The 6,710-nt window shown below is 39.4% G+C and overlaps 1 pseudogene; it reads right to left on the bottom strand.

The window, feature by feature from the left end:
* Positions 1–252: 252 nt before the first annotated feature.
* Positions 253–1,073, bottom strand: LOC118829508 (annotated as a pseudogene).
* Between the last annotated feature and the right edge of the window lie 5,637 nt (positions 1,074–6,710).

Here is a 6,710-nt window from a genome sequence, read left to right as displayed (position 1 = left end):
TATTCAGACTAATTTTGGGTCATTATGGAATAAGTCATTTCATGACAGAAAGATTCAAGCTTTGCTACAAATGCTTAAAGAGACAATCACCACCTCCTAGAAATATTATCCTTAGCAGAATTGTGAATGGTGACATCTTTCTTAAATCAAGTGCAAGGTGGATGGGAAGAAGGAAAAGTCTGTCTATCATACCGTTTGTATACAACAATAGTTCACCACGAAAAGCAACTCTGCCTACGTGAAAAGGAGACTTTAGGACCCCATGGGAGTCAACATATTAATTTCCCTTGGTTTGAGGTTGTGGGCTGGTGGAGGTTGTTTCTTCTCTTTCATTTTGAAAATTAAAGACTGCTCTCCTCTGCAATTCTGGTAGCTGTTGGTGATGGCTTCTGAATGCCTCTGTAGACCTGAGTCAGATTTCTGGAGAATTCTTGGTCCCAAAAGGCTCCAGTTTTGGATAAGCATTTGCATTCTCTCTGCTTCTAGAACCCATGCTGCTGATGCCTGGGCCAGGTGAGGGAGTTGAAGATCCAGAAGTAAATTAGCCTCTGGGCTTTGGCTTGGGGGGAAGAGTGAAGTATGCTTCTGGAAGCAGTTAGTCAATCTTCTTTTGTCAAATCACCATTTTGCAGCTTTAATTTACGGATAGCCTCTGATGCAAGATACTCCTTGGTTTCTGTGGTGAAGCCTTTGTGGGGCATGTATCTGGCATCTCTTAACCCTGCTTGCTGCTCAAAACATGGGGTGCTCCCTTGTGTCTGTTTTGTAATTAGAGAATTTATGATGATGTTTGTAGCCTTGGCTTTCTCCACTGAGACCTTGCCGATGTGGGCACTGAAGGCTGAGGGGGTTAGTTTCTCTTTCCTCAACCTTGAAAATCTGCCAGTACTTTGGCTCTGAAATGACTGTTTTTTTTCCCACAGTAACTTACCACACATGCCAGATGAAGGAGGAATCATTGGCATGAGATTGTCCAGGGCATCATTGTCACTGAATACAGGATAGTACATTCTAATCGGCAGGGACATCAGGCCCAGAAGCCCACCTGGGCTCAATGGCAGCTGGGTCTCCATGGGGAGGGGGAGGGGATGGAAAGAATGAGGGAAAGAGGGTGTTCATAGTCTGAGGCTCTGGCAGGGACAGGAAGCTGAGGCTAGTAAGACTCTAGGCTCCCATCCTTACCTAAGTGCTGAAGCAAGGGGCCAACAGAGGCCATGGCACAAGTGTGAAGACATAGAATGAAGGAATTTTTCCATACACTGGGTAGCCGGAACATGGCAGAATGGTGGGGGGCTTTTGCTGCTTTCCCATTGTTGACCTGAAAGTTTGGTTAAAGGAGGCAAACAGACTGGGTGATACGTAAATTCATATTGTTTATTGCCTTAAAGCTAGCAGCATACATACATGTATGGAGCCAGATGAAATCTGACTGTCTGAACAAAAGAATGAGAAAGCTTAAATACATTTTTACAACAGTCCCAACACAGCATGTCTGTGTTACTCAATTTTATGATCTCCATGTATGTTTAACCACGATACAAGAAAAGGACTTTTCTTAATTGAGGAGGTTGTAAATACAATAAGAGAGTTGACAAAATGTCAATTGAAATTACAACCCAGGAGCTCTGTGTTTAATTTACCATTAACATACCATAACATAGTATATATCCATAAAATATTAAGAAAAGAAAAAAGTCCCATTATTCAAGAAGCTGTTTCTGGTTAAGGGTCTCATCCTTAATGGTCATAGACAGAGGAAAGAATGCTCTTAAGTCAGCCCCATCTGGCCTTGTTGACATAGGAAGAGGTATTCTCTGAGTAAACTCAGAGAACAAAGAGGCTGTTGGGTGCAGGCTCTTCTTCTGGTTGATTAGTTCAGGCTCTGGCCCTTATTGAAGTTGCTAAACTGATATTAAATGATTATCACCATCCAAGGGTAAAAGGATGATTCCTTCACTCACACTCTGCTGTAAGGGTTAAGAGTCTTAGGATCTCCTTCTTTCCTCCTAGGGCCATCTGGTCCCGAGAAAAGGGCCATGGGGCTTTGGATTTCCTGTTTGTTCTTTTCAGTTCTAGGTCTAGGGAGTGGGATCTCTGATCTGGCCTGGAAGTTCAAGCCACAAGGAATTAGTCCTAAAGTACAGGTTCCACCATGTCACACCCTCACCGCCAGCCCCACTTAGTAAACTCCAGAGATTTGGTTACCTCCAACCAAATATAAAATCCTCTGGCATTTCCTGTTTTTTTAAAATTAATGTATTTTATTTTTAATTTACAGAATAAAACAAGCATTTCCATAACATAGTATAATAAAAAAGATGATTGCACATGAAACTACAAAACTATTTTATACAATTTGCTATTCCTTTTAAATAGATAATAAAGTTACCATGTAAATCTCCCTTTTTTCCCTCCACACTCCTCCCTCCCTTCCCTCCCTAGAGATGGCTACCATTAGACACAAATAGGTGTGTGTGTGTGTGTGTGTGTGTGTGTGTGTGTGTGTGCAAAATGATTCTCTACATACTTCTATTTGTCGGTTCTTTCTCTGGATGCAGATAGCATCTTTCTTCATATGTCCTTTATAGTTAATCCTCTGCATTTCAAGCCCTTCATAACCTAACCTCCCCTCCCCACCCCAGTCTTTTTATATCTCACACCTCTACACATATTTTTCAATCTAATAACAATGGCCTCCTGGAAGTTCTAGTTTATCCTGTTGGTGACTTGCTTTGTCTATATTTGTTTGCGTGTTATCTTCCCCATTAGCTCCTTAGGGCAGGGACTGTCTTTTGCCTCTTTTGGTAACCTCAATGCTTTTCACAGTGCCTGGCACACAGTAGGTGCTTAATAAATGCTTTTTTTGAGTGACTAGTCCAGAAATCTTGGCTGGGTGTTTTGGTTAGCCTAACACTGAGTTACTGAGTAATGAGGATCCCAGGATCTCAGCTAGCAAAAGCTGTCAAGGCTGGCTTTAGACTTGAGCTTGATGAGACCAGTGCCATGTGGGAACTGAGCTAAACTGTGAACCTAATCCTGCTCCCCACCCCAAATGGAAGTAGCAGTGGGGGAGGGATTGGGCCCCTGCAGTATTGGAAAAAATGTTCATATATTATATTTTTTGTGTGTCTTTGAAGCAAATATATAATTCTAAGATCCAAGAGGACCTCAACCCACTACACAAAGGGAACAATCACTTTCAGAGGTGGTTTTCTGTGTATGCACCATAACACCACTAACTGGGACATTTACTTTGATTTGGGGACTGCTTGAAGTATACTAGACATGACAGTAGAAATAGTAAAACATTGTCAAAGTTCCCATTTTCCCCACCATCCTTTCATTTGAATCTTTCTGGAGGCCTATAAGTTCAGGAGAGCCAAAATCCATTTCTGTTAAACCTAAGCAGATCGGAGTGAAAGGTATTCTCATGCTAAATTCTTTAATCTTTGACCCTCCCCCACTGATCACTGATATGGCTGTGTTGGGGCATTCACTTTGTAAAACACAGAAGTTCACAGGAGACAAAAACCCAAGAAAGGAATCAGCAGTAAATTGAATGGTTTCAAATGTCCATAGACACATGTCCAAAGTTAAGGCAGTGCACAAAGGTGTTTGAAACACAAAAATTCCTTATTTGAGACAGCAGATTTGACCTCATGATATCATTGAGACTGGATGATTTAAAATTCATGACTGGAGAGGATTCTGGGAAGATGGCAGAGGAGGTCAGAAAGCTTTCAATTCTCCAAATTTCCTCCACAAAAAAAGACGGAACATTGCCTCAGAGGGAGAGTAGAGCAGTAGATATAAACAGAAGTCAGGGTAAAGTAATTGTCTTCCTAAGACAATCTAAGAAGTCCCTAAGAAGGCCTGACCTCCAGGGACAGAAGGTCTGTTTGAGTGAAGTGTGAGCACCTCCAGGCCAGCTCTGCAGAATCTACAAACAAGCCTTGGGGAAAGCTGGGGAGGCAGCCTCAGCCTCTGGAGCTTTCACCTCATGGACAGGGTGGAGGTTAGGAAGGCTGAGTGAGAAGATTGGAGGACCTTCCATTGTCAAGGAATGCCAAGTGCAGCTGTGATGACCAGATGGGTCCAGAGCTGTGGCTGCAGGGAGAAAGAGCTAGCACATGCCTGGTGAATGTGGTAGCAGAGTGGTGGGGACTCTGCTGGCTGTGGACACTTGCTGGAGAGTAGAGTCCCTGGTTTCAGTTGGGGCAGAGAGGACAACTGTAGTTTGCAGCCACCTGAGGAACCATAGGGAGCAAGAGCATTTGTGGGACAGCATGGCTGGGGACCCTAGCCATAGTTTAGAAGTGGAGAGAAGAGCCTAAGAGTGGGTCCTGTGACAGAACTCAGAAAATAGCAGTAAGAAGGGCCTGAGGGGTTGGGGCAACATTCCCCATACCTTAAGACTAGAATTTGAATATACCAATAGCCACTGAAAACAAATTAAAAATAAAAATGAGCAAAGGAGAAAGAATCCAACCATAGATAGCTACTATGGGGATAGGGAAGATCAGGGTTCATACTCAGAAGAAGATAATGGAGCTAAAAAGGCTAAAGCTACTCCTTTTTCGATGAGAAATGTCAAATGGTCCCTAGCACAAAAAGAGTTCTTGGAAGAACACTAAAAAGAATTTAAAAATCAAATAGGAGAGATTGAGGAAAAATTAGAAAAAAAAAGTAAGGACAATCCAAGAAAATCGAGAGAATTATGAAAAGAAAGTTAATCAACATGAAGTAGAGAATCAAAAGTTTAAGGAAGAAAATAATCCCTTGAAAACTAGAATTGGGCAAAGGGAAGCTAATGACATTCTAAGACACCAAGAAATAATAAAGCAAAATAAAAAGAATAAAAAAATAGAAGAGAATGTGGAACATCTCATCAGAAAAACAACTGATCTGGAGAACAGATTGAGGAGAAATAAGGTAAGAATAGTCAGACTACCTGAAAAGTATGATAAAATTTTTGATACAATATTACAAGGAAAATTGTCCTGAAGTTCTAGAACAAGAAGGCAAAGCAGAAATAGAAAAATTTCACTGATCACCACCTTAAAAAGATCCCAGGAGGAAAAGTTTTGGGGATATCATAGCCAAGTTTCAAACCTCTCGGGTTAAGAACAAAATGTTGTGAGCAACAAGAAAAAAAACAATTTAAATATCATAGAGCTACGATAAGGATTGCACAAGATCTAACAGCTATCACACTGAAGGTCCATAGTTCTTAGAACACTATATTTCATAGAGGAAAAGAGCTGGGGTTATGACCAGGGGTAGCTTACCCAGCAAGATTAAGTATAATCCTGAATGAAAAAAAATAGACATTTAATGAACTGAAAGACTTTCAGGTATTTGTAACAAAATCAGCAAAACTTCATGGAAAATTGGAAATATAAGATCCAGGTAACTATAAGGTAAACATTAAAGATCAATTATAAAGGACTCAATAAGGTCAGATTATTTACTTCTTATATGAGAAAATGCTATCAGTACTCATGACTGTTATCATTATTTGGGTAGTTTGAAAGAAAGGCTTGGGCTGAACTGTGTATGATAGGGTGATTCTTTAAAAAAAAACTATGTAATGGAGATAAAAAGGAGTAATTATTTCATACAAATGAGGCAAAAAAGGAAGAATTGATACAGAAGAAGCCAGTCGGGGGGAAGGCAGGTAGGGCTGGAACCTTACCCTCATTGGGAATGGGTTATAGAGGGAAAAACATATATATCTTCTAAAATTAAAATTTTAAAAAAGTCTTCTAAATTCAGAAAGAAATAAGAGGGCAAGGGGATAGAGAGGGAGAGGATGAGGGAAGAACTCTTAGAAGGGTGGGTAGGTTAAGCAATAGGAGGGCAAGGTAGCAGGTGGAAGTAAATTAGAGGATTGAGAAGGGATGGAGTAAATAGAATGAGAAGGATAGTGAGGAAAAATAGAAAGGAGGAAAATACACAAGTAATTATAGCTTAGAATGTGAATGAGATGAATTTACCCATGAAATGGAAATGGATAGCAGAGAAAAACTGGAATTCAACAATATGTTGCTTTCAGAAAACACAATAAAAATGAGAGATATACACAGAGATAAAATAAAGGGCAGGAGTAGAATTTATTATGTAAAAAAAGCAGGGTAGTAATTATGATCTTAGACAAAGTTAAAGCTAAAATAGACTTAATCAAAAAAGGAAAATGGGGAAACTACACTATGTGTCAGCAATATTATTCAATATTATTTTAGACCATTTAAAAGTTAGCATAAAATACCTGAGAGTATACCTGCCAAAATAGACACAGGAGCATATGAGCATAGACATAAAACACTTTTTATACAAATAAAGTCAGACCTAAATAATTGAAGTAATATTTATTGTTCATGGATAGGTAAAGCCAATATAATAAAAATGACAATTTTACCTAACCTATTTATTCAATGCCATCCCAATTAAATTACTAAAAAATTATCTTACTGAGTTAGGAAAATAATAGCAAAGATCATTTGGGATAACAGAAAGTCAGGAATTTTAAAGAAACCAGGGTAAAAAGGATGTAGAGGAAGAAGACTCAGCAGTATCAGACCTTAAACTCTGTTAAAAGGTAAGAGAATTGTTGAAGTGCAAAATGGATAATTTTGATTATTTTACATTCAAATTTTCTTGTATACATAAAACTAACATAGCCAAGAATAGAAGGAATGAAGAAAATTGGG

The sequence above is a fragment of the Trichosurus vulpecula genome, chromosome 8 (genome assembly GCF_011100635.1).
Source record: "Trichosurus vulpecula isolate mTriVul1 chromosome 8, mTriVul1.pri, whole genome shotgun sequence".
NCBI classification, from domain to species: Eukaryota; Metazoa; Chordata; class Mammalia; order Diprotodontia; family Phalangeridae; genus Trichosurus; species Trichosurus vulpecula.
This window is presented reverse-complemented; position numbering and strand designations above follow the sequence as displayed.